We start from the raw sequence: 9,536 nt of genomic DNA on the forward strand, positions 1-9,536 counted from the left end.
TTCCCACGCTACTTAGACACTTTGTTTACGCTCAGTGCTGGATTTTGGGATCTTTAGGACGAGTGGGAATTTTCTCCTATCTGTCAATTCTGTTTTGTTTTGGAGACTCTTGGCTGCCTATGTTGTACAGTGCAGCGTGAAGGAAACATTTTCCAAAACTGTGTCAGCTCAAAAGTTGTAAGAAAACCTCTCCAGCTGCTTTAACTCTCTTCATTTTTGTCATTTAATGTGACACTCGATGTATAAATAAATAATGCGGTATCGCCATCTTGTTTTGAATGGCTGCATCTGTATGCAAAAGGTGAGGCTCCAGTTCGACACCTAGTTTCACTTTATATGACAAAAGTATGGCAGACTGTGCAGGACCGGCAGATAACTTCCGCTTATTTTTACCATATTAAGCATTGGAAATCCTCCCACTTGCATTTGTCACAGTTTATTTTGGCTCCACCTAAGACACTTAAATCTTCAAACACTTTTCTCTTCTCCCGCAACACTCTTGTCTGTCGGCTGTCGTGGAAATTTACCTATCAAGGAAGCCACAAGAGAGAGTTCTCACCTGAGTAAGGTCTTTATTTCAATATTGCAATATTGGGAGCCCTGCTGCCACTTTGCAAAGTGCAACCAGAGACTCAATTTGTTACAAGCAGTACAGGGTTTTTATAAGATGTTGTACTGTAAGAGAAAGCTCAGCACTTTGTCCCTTCTAACACTTCCCCTTTCCCTAAGACAAAACAGATTACATCATAAAACAAAAGAAGAAGCACCACTAGATTTGTTTTTCAAAGCTTATCAGTTACTTTCGGCTAATCTAATGAGCCAGACAGCATATATTGTTTTGGTACATTGTCTTCTAAAGTAACCTGTTTTCTAAAAATCTGCTCGTACTGTAGCACAGCAGTTACATCCTTGAAATATATTTTCTAAAAGCACCAATATATTTTTTGCATAGCTCTCTACATTTTAAGAATCAATTTACTTATTAGATTTCCATTTCAATTCCCTCCTTTTTATTCTTGAAAATGGTTAAAAGTTAGATTCTTCATATGGATTCCCAGGAGGATCCCATACTTTGGATTCTTGCATTTTTATCAGAATATACTGATGCGTAAACATATTCATTACCATATTTCAAAGCATTGGAATAATACATGTCATACAGCAACATAAAAACAGGAAGACAAGTATCACAGCCCCTATAATCGGTGTTAGTAACTTAAAGAAAAACATTCCCCCTTGCCCAAACAGTGATTCTCACCAGGAGAGAAAAGCCGGTGTATCTTTAATGCCTCTTTCTTTGTTCACCTTGTCTTTCAGTTCTTTCAAATGCTGAATAGCGAGCGTAAGATTTCCGTAATCATCGTCATTTGATGGAATATATGTACAACAGTAGTCTCCTACTAAAGCACAGACTCCTCCAGATGTTGCAATTGAAGGTCCAGCACGAACCTGTTCTGAAGTGCCATTAATCTAACTCTCCTTAATTCTTGTTTGAAAGCGTCTAAGCCTTCTAACGTGATATTAATAAAAGAGTACATTTCATAGCGAGTAATTTGTAACCAGCGGGCATTAGCTACTGCCTGAATACTCAGTCCTGAGGAAAAAATCATTTCAGCTGCAGTAAATAGTCTATTGTCCTCTGGTATTTTAGATATATCTGGACCATATCTGTCAGCCCAACTGAGAGCGCGTTTAACCCTTGACTCCCTCTGAAGGGGCTTCATTGAATTTAACAAATAAGAGTTTACTGGGACAATGAGAATGGAGTGGTGTAATGTGACTAGAGCACACACTCCTCTCCAATGGGGAGGAAGGCTATCATAGACTTTCGCACCACATTGCCAATACCAATCCATCAAAACCATAGTTCCGTCAGATAAAGTATGGTTAGTAACCGTGGCGCTACAGCCTCCTGTTTTTCCTACTGAGGGGCCGCGACCTTTGTTTTCATAGCAATAAGAGTGATTAACCCTAGAAGGCAGGTAAACTGCTACTTTAACAGGAGAAGCAGTCCAGGTAATGTGATTTTTTAGGTAATCCCACAAAGGAGGACATTCTGCTTTTTTACTGGCAACATTGAAGTGAATAGCAAAAGGCACTGCTGGATCACTGGGAGAAACGAAGCCTAATGCTACTGTAGTAGACTTATTTTTCTTCAGGCCTTTTGCATATGGATGCCCCTTTGAGTAGGTTAAATATGTTATGGTAAAGGTGGGAAAAGATCTAGGGTCTGGCTTTGGAAATCCTGCCACTAGACTTATACATTCAGAAATGTGACTACCAACTGGTCGGGGAAAAAGTCGCATGGGTGAGGCTGTAGAATGAGGCATTAAAGCACATACATAACAAGATGCATTAAATTTCTTTAACTTTACAGTATGATTTATAAATTTGTACCACAAATTACTCATATCCCCCACATTATTCATGGTTTGTTTCATTCAGCCAGTTTGTATACAAAGAGGCTTCGCGTTTAGATTCTTCCTCTTTCTGGGTGGTGACAGGCTTCCACATAAAAAGGAAAAAGGCTGTGCACATCAGTCCCGAGCAGGTGATCCCCATCTGTCCTTGTGGAGACATCACTCCTGCGCCTTGTTCAGTTTGTTTGTGACCTTTTTACAGTGGGAAGCGTGAATCCAGGGCACCCTTTCCTCGACTTTCACAGCACTGGCAGTGGTCAGCAGCCCCTGGCACGGCCCCCTCCACCTGGGTGAACACCACTTCTTTCTCCTGAAGTCTTTCACCAGAATCCAGTCTCCTGGCTGGAGTGTATGGCAGAGGTCCTGGTCTGGTGCAGGCATCGCAGCTTTAACCTGTTTATGAATATCACTAACAAGTTTTGACATTTTCCGGCGATATGCTACCAAACACTCATCTAAGTGGGTGAGGTCTGTGGCCTCCCCCTTTACTTCTGGAAGCCCTATTCTCATGTGGCGTCCAGTAAGAACCTTGTGTGGCGAGAGTCCTATGGTGGAATGTGGCCTGGCCCTTAAATACATCAAGACCAATGCAATGGGAGGCACGTCAACCAATTCATTCCTGTTTCAGCCATCATTTTTGTTAGTTTATTTTTTATGGTCCCATTTACACGTTCCACCTCTCCACTACTTTGAGGGTGGTACGAACAATGCTGTTTTAAATCAATGCCCATGTGATCTGCGAGAAAGGTAATGACATTGTTCACAAAATGGGTACCTGATCTAAGTTTTCTAAGTTTTCCTGGAATTCCCCATCTGGGAATAACATCTTGGAGCAAGTGCTTAGCCACACTTTTAGCATCAGCGTGTTTACAGGGAAAAACTTCTACCCATCTAGAAAACATGTCTACGATTACCAGGCAGTACTTGTATCCGTTACATGGTGTTAATTCAATAAAATCCATCATAAGGTGATCAAACGGATCATCTGGGATGGGGTGTGCTAAGGCCTGAGTTTTAGTGCCTCATCCTACATTGTTTTGTGCACAAATGAGACATTTATTACAAAATTTCTCTGCAAAAGTTGTGAATCCCCTCGTGTCCCATTGCATACTTACCATACTTACCATCCCTCCTTTTGACACATGGTCTCGCCCATGTGTCACTTTAGCAATGTAGGGGAAGAAATGTCGGGGAAGACATGGTTTCCCCGTCAGGCCTAGCCAGACCCCATTAGAAAACAAGCCAGACTTTTTCCAGACTGCCTTTTCAGCCGGAGTGGCCAGGGCCTGCATGTCAGATAGTGAAGCCATTGCGGGCTCAGGGCTGAGAAGGGGAAGTAAAAGTGCAGAAGAAAAAGGGGATACTGCAGCCGCCTTTGCTGCAGCATCGGCCCTGGAGTTGCCTCTTGAAATCTCATCCAGCAAGTGGGTGTGTGCTGCACACTTGCACACTGCAATAGAGCTGGGCAACAAAATAGCCTCGAGCAAATTGCTTACCGGGAGGGAGTGTTGGATCGGTGTGCCTTGTGATGTGAGAAACCCCCTATTCTTCCAGAGAGTACCGAAGTCATGCACAACCCCAAAAGCGTATCTACTATCAGTGTAAATAGTAACTGACTTTCCGGTTGCCAGGACACAAGCCCTTGTTAAAGCCAAAAGTTCGGCTGCCTGGGCAGATAAATGCGAAGGGAGGCGAGCAGCCTCGACAGTGGAGTGGTCAGAGACCACTGCATACCCAACATGACTCAATCCGGTGGACGGGTCCTTACGAGCTGACCCATCAACATAGAAGAGCAACTCAGAGTTAGGAAGGGGAGAAGAAGAGAGATCCTGCCTGGGGGTTACCTGAGAGGTGATGGCCGCCCCTCGTCCTGAGTGGCCAACAAGGTTGCAGGGTTTAACACTGTGCATCGCTCGATAGTAACATGTGGCAGAGATAAAAGGACATGATGGTAGTGAAGAGTAGACGCGGAAGAGAAATGTGAAGTTTTACTCTGAAGGAGGATGAAAGCCACAGCATGTGGAACTAAAAGCTTCAGCGGACGATAACAAACCAAAGAGGCAGAAGCCATGACAGCTGCAGCTGCTGCCACTACAGCACGTAGGCAGGCTGGGAGGCCTCTGGTTACAGAGGTAAGTCGCTGAGAATAATAAGCAACTGGTTTAAGATGGTCTCCGTGTTCTTGTAAAAGGACAGCACTGTAGAAACCAGACTTCTCGTCAACACATAAAGTGAACCCCTTAGTCATATCAGGAATGCCCAATGCAGGGGCAGACATCAGTGCAGTCTTGAAATCACCAAAAGCGTTTTCCCCTTCTTCAGTCCAAGTCAGTCTGTCAGTCATATTCAGGCCTGAGGCGTGCGCCATGTCAGACAATGGCTGTGCTATTTTTGCATACCCAGGTATCCACGCCCTACAGTAACCTGTGCAACCTAAGAAGGACATCATTTCCTTCTTGGTGCAGGGTTTTGGAATTTTTTGGATCGCACTTATTCGCTCCGTGCCAATTGAGCGTGAATTTGCAGAAATGTCATGACCTAAATATCATACATTCTTTTTTACAAGCTGCAGCTTTGATAGTGAAACTTTATTTCCAGTACTGGTAAGATAATTTAAAAGATCTTTAGTATCCTGAACGCAAGCGCTTTCACTTGGAGAGCAAATCAACAAATCGTCAACATACTGCACAAGTGTACTACCGTTTTTAAAACCAAACCCTGAGAGACAGTACTGCAATGCAGAGGAAAATACAGTAGGAGCCTCGGCATACCCCTGAGGCATACGAGTCCAAGTATACTTTTTCCCTTGAAACGTGAAAGCAAACCAGAACTGGGACTCAGAGTGTACTGGGATACTAAAAAATGCATTTGCCAAATCTATTACAGAAAAAACTTTTGAGTCCCCGGAGATAGATGACAAAATAGTGGTTGGATTTGGAACTACAGGAGCTCGAGCATATATGGGTGTATTTACTGCTCTTAAATCTTGTACCGGGCGCCAGGATTCCCCATCAGCCTTTTTAACGGGGAACAGTGGAGTGTTACAGGGAGATGTTGGGCAGGGAATCAAAATTCCTGCGGCGACCAGCTGTTCAACCACAGGTTTGAGCCCAACTTCAACGTCTTCAACGTTTTACTTCGAGCGGGGAAGCCCCCTCTATTAATCCCACATCATATTTGTGAGCCGCCCAGAGGGAGCTGGGCACCCCCTCTAGTGCGGGATGGGAAGTGTCAACAGGGGTAGACACAAATAATGCACCCATCTGATCATCTGGAGCCGTGAGATGCACTGTCCTCCAGGTTTGAAGGATCGCTGAGTATGGGCACCAACTGGCCTGGAGGGTGGCATTATATTTAACTCTCCTAGAGTCTGGAGCTGACCACGAGCAGCTTTCAACACACCGTTGGACAAAACTGCCCACGTCCTGCCAGCGAAAACCTGATGCTTTAGCAAGGGAAACATGAGGGTGCGTTCCCGCTCGATAAAGTGTCTTCTGCTCTTCTGTTAAGTTAATAGCTAATGCTGCAAAGTCTGCCGAAATTAAATACTCATTGCTTTTTATCTTATCACTACACAGTCCGTCACCGAACCACACCATCTCAAATTCCTCAGCTGGACCTCTAAAACTAACCTCTGCTGTACAATGTAAATTACTCACGTCCTGAAAATCACCCTGGCCTGACCACAGTCTTTTTATTTCTTGTAAAAGAAGTTGTGGCGTTTGTTCCTCATCCTGCACTAAGTCCCAGCTGTAATAGTAGTCAGGGACTGTGGATGAGTGTTGTAATAACATGGTGTGTGGCAAGCAGTCTTCATTGCGGGTTAGCTCAAGCCCTTGTTCTGAACAGACGATTCGGTGAGGCCCATTTTGCAGAGTAAATCTCTGCCACACAAATTAACAGGGCACTCTTTAGGAAGGAGGAAGGAGTGGTTACCAGGCCCAAACCCATGCTGCTGGCATTCCACTGTCAGGGGTGCAGTAAAATAAGACTTTGTGGGATGTCCCGTTACTCCTATTGTTAAAAATGGATTTTGAGGAGGGGTCGAACCTATAGATATTGTCCCTGAATAATGAGTGTGTGGCTCCGGTATCCACTAAAAATTCATATGGGTCTCAATTTATGTATAAAGTGACCTTGGGTAGCTGAGACGGGGGAGAGAGGGCAGGTAAGATAAAAGTCTCGGTGCCCTCAGGCCCTAGCTCAGCTTGCGATGAACGTCAGTCCCTTTTTTCCTACTGCCAGGGTGATCTCACGGTTACCTCAGGTGGAGGGGGTGGTGGTAGATCCCAGTTGTTGCCGTCGCTTCTTCGTTTTGCTGTGTTATGTTCAGGGCAGTCACGAGCCCAGTGTCCCTTCCGTCCACACTTGAAGCAAGTCTGGAAGTCCCCTCTCGGGCTTCTGCTTCTTCCTCTTTGGCCTCGCCAGGTGCGCTGTCCTCTCCCTCTGTTCTGCTCACCCTGGTAAAACTGTAACTGAGCCATTTGCAGCTGGTGAAGCTGATGATTATCCTTTCGGGCTTTTCGCTCTCTCTTGTCTGTGAGCTGTCTTTCAGCATGATAAACATGGCGACATACTTCTGCTAATCGGGGAGTGTCCCAGCCGATACAGGTAGCTTTTACCATGCCACCTATTTCTGGAAGCAGTCACTCTACAAAAAGGTTAGTGAGTTGGGTTTTATAAACTGACCCTGCCCCTCCTGCTGGGGGTTCAGGCAGGCCACTAAGATTACTGAAGAGAGGAGTCAGTCTCTCCAAAAAGTCATTACAGGTTTCCCCGGGTTTCTGGTTACTTCGCCTCAGCACTACCCAATCCACTTTCCCCGAGTATTTTGCCTCTATTCTGCGACATATGGCATTAAGCTGGGTCTGATAGTCACTGCCAGCATCGCTGCTGTATGGGTGGTCAGGGCTAAACTCATTTTGACCATCTCCCCTTACATTGCCATAATCAAGCTTCAAAGTCTTTATAAAAATAGTCTCTAGCTCTCCACTCGTGGGTCTGGTTTGTGCTACCAGCCGTCTCAGGGCTGTCGTGTACTTACGCCCAGTGGTTTTGGGGTTTGGCAGCTCCCCAATAACTGCCGCCAACTCAGTTAATTTCCATGGGCGATAAACGAGGACAGTAGGTTCCTCATTATCACCGGTGCGGGGATTAGGACATTCAATCATTGGCATGTGGAGCACCCCCTCTCCCTCCTCCATGGACTGGGGACACAGAACGGCGGAAGGATCGGCGGAGCGACCCCCACCATACCGCACTCCTCTCCTTGTGCGGGACGGTGAGAGCATCCCCTCCGTGTCACCCTTTCTTTCATCCCGTCGCCTATTATACGGTGAAGCCGGTTGGCCCTCCCCATATGGTGGAGGCGACGGAAGGGTAGTCACAGGAGCAATAGTTACTGCAAGACAATCCAATTCGGGATACACTTTAGTAGTGCTCAACATCATCTGTTCAGGTTTCTTACCCCATCCTGAATAATGCCTCTTAGCACATTCCTCCCACACACTTACACATCTGCACATGTACTCAAAATCCCACCCGGGATCTCCCTCTGGGTTAAGTGAATCTGTCGTTTCGTGTAATAATCGTATGGCCCATGGCTGAAAACTACCTGCACATGGCCATCTCTCATTTGTCCATCCTGACATATTATCAGTAAAAGGTTGACAGTATATTAACCCATATTCTCTTCCCACTATATTCATGGGCGTTTCAGTTTTCTTCCCACTATTGCCTAACTTACTTTGTCTTTCTCTAACTTGCTCCTCAATTTTCCACAACACAAAACACTTCCAGTCGACTTTCTTATTTCCCTTTTTCTCTTTTTCTTTTAACTGTTCTTCTAGTTGTTGTATCTGCCTGGTACTAAAACTACCATTTTCTGGAAAACCTAACTTACTCCACGATGGAAGACACTTTATTCCCCTCCAAATTCTTTGTACATGTACTTCGCTGGACCGCTCGGTCCTGTTTTCGTCTTTGAATTTTCATTTCCCATTTTTACCGATCGGTGCCTTACTTTAGACCCTTATCACATTAACTACTCCGCAGAGCAAAAACCACACGTCTGTGTTAAGATAAGTTCTTTATATGAGTCCTGGACTCATCAAACCCGCGTGAGAACATCCTCACCGGCCTCCTCTTTCTCTGCAACAAAACCACAGAAAATATTCTGAATCGTCTTTTTACTTGAGTTCCAGACTCACTCACTCAAGCCCCAGGATTAGAGCAAGATTTCTTAATCGTAAAACAAAAGGTTCATTAAAAGGATCACTTACTGACGTCAGACAGCAGTGAATTCTCCAGACACGTCTCTGGAAGGACAAACAGTTTATCCTCCGAGGTCCGTCCAATTTGCTAAAATTGTCCAGGCCAGGATGGAGTTTCAGCATCCGTCCGCGCTCAGGTTTGTGATCCCGGACGAGCCCCCAAATTGTCATGGAAATATAACTATCAAGAAAGCCACAAGAGAGAGTTCTCACCTGAGTAAGGTCTTTATTTCAAAGTGCAACCAGAGACACCATTTGTTACAAGCAGTACAGGGTTTTTATAAGATGTTGTGCTGTAAGAGAAAGCTCAGCACTTTGTCCCTTCTAACACTTCCCCTTTCCCTAAGACAAAACAGATTACATCATAAAACGAAAGAAGAAGCACCACTAGATTTGTTTTTCAAAGCTTATCAGTTACTTTTGGCTAATCTAATGACCCAGACAGCATATATTGTTTTGGTACATTGTCTTCTAAAGTAACCTAAACAGTGCGTACTGTGTTGACGCACTGTTTTCTAAAAATCTGCTCGTACTGCAGCACAGCAGTTACATCCTTGAAATATATTTTCTAAAAGCACCAACATACTTTTTGCATAGCTCTCTACATTTTAAGACTCAGTTTACTTATTAGATTTCCATTTCACAGCACTATGTGGCAGTTTTGCATGACAACCCATCTCACCACGGAAAGAAACCTAACAGCTTTGGTAACATAGGAGGAAATGACCTGGCCCATACGTGGCTCAAACCCACAACCTTGGCATTATTAGCACCACGCTCTAACCAACTGAGCTAACCGGCCTCACGACAGTGGTCCTCTCTGTGCTGCAAAAAATTGAACTCA

The 9,536-nt window shown here is 44.8% G+C and overlaps 1 long non-coding RNA gene across 1 annotated transcript; it reads right to left on the reverse strand.

Annotated features, from left to right (window-relative positions):
* Positions 1-558: 558 nt before the first annotated feature.
* LOC148804747 (uncharacterized) lies at positions 559-8,961 on the reverse strand. Its single transcript, XR_016090717.1, has 2 exons — positions 8,702-8,961; positions 559-7,821 (listed from the first exon to the last, which is right to left on the reverse strand). It is a non-coding gene; the product is annotated as an uncharacterized LOC148804747 (long non-coding RNA).
* Between the last annotated feature and the right edge of the window lie 575 nt (positions 8,962-9,536).

Source organism: Atractosteus spatula, unplaced genomic scaffold, assembly GCF_055471065.1.
Source record: "Atractosteus spatula isolate fAtrSpa1 unplaced genomic scaffold, fAtrSpa1.hap1 Scaffold_9, whole genome shotgun sequence".
NCBI lineage: Eukaryota > Metazoa > Chordata > Actinopteri > Semionotiformes > Lepisosteidae > Atractosteus > Atractosteus spatula.